The sequence below is a fragment of the Cariama cristata genome, unplaced genomic scaffold (assembly GCF_000690535.1).
Source record: "Cariama cristata isolate BGI_N322 unplaced genomic scaffold, ASM69053v1 scaffold1733, whole genome shotgun sequence".
NCBI classification, from domain to species: Eukaryota; Metazoa; Chordata; class Aves; order Cariamiformes; family Cariamidae; genus Cariama; species Cariama cristata.
In genome coordinates, this window is record NW_009608750.1 from 4,048 (window position 1) to 4,354 (window position 307).

The 307-nt window shown below is 55.0% G+C and overlaps 1 protein-coding gene across 1 annotated transcript in view; it reads left to right on the forward strand.

Annotated features, from left to right (window-relative positions):
- SLC35D1 (solute carrier family 35 (UDP-GlcA/UDP-GalNAc transporter), member D1) overlaps positions 1-307 on the forward strand; it is a gene marked incomplete at its 5' end in the record, with an annotated part of 5,761 nt that overhangs the window by 3,872 nt on the left and 1,582 nt on the right. The gene's annotated exons all lie outside the window — the stretch shown is intronic.

Here is a 307-nt window from a genome sequence, read left to right on the forward strand (position 1 = left end):
GCAAAGCCAGGCGGGTGCTCCTTGGCGTTATTCTGGGTTTTAGTGCGTGGTGGCCGAGGCTGGTCTGGAGTCGAGGGAGAGCATCGCAGCCCGGTGGCTGCACAGCCCCGCTCCCCCGGCAGTCGAAGCCTCTGTTCAGGAGCATTTCGTAGCAGCTCTAAAAAACCCCTGGAATGCATAGAATCATTATGGTTGGAAGAGACCTCAAAGATCATCAAGTCCAACCGTATACCCGATGCCACCATGCCCACTAAACCATGTCTTGCAGTGCCACATCTAAACGTTTTTTGAACACCTCCAGGGACGG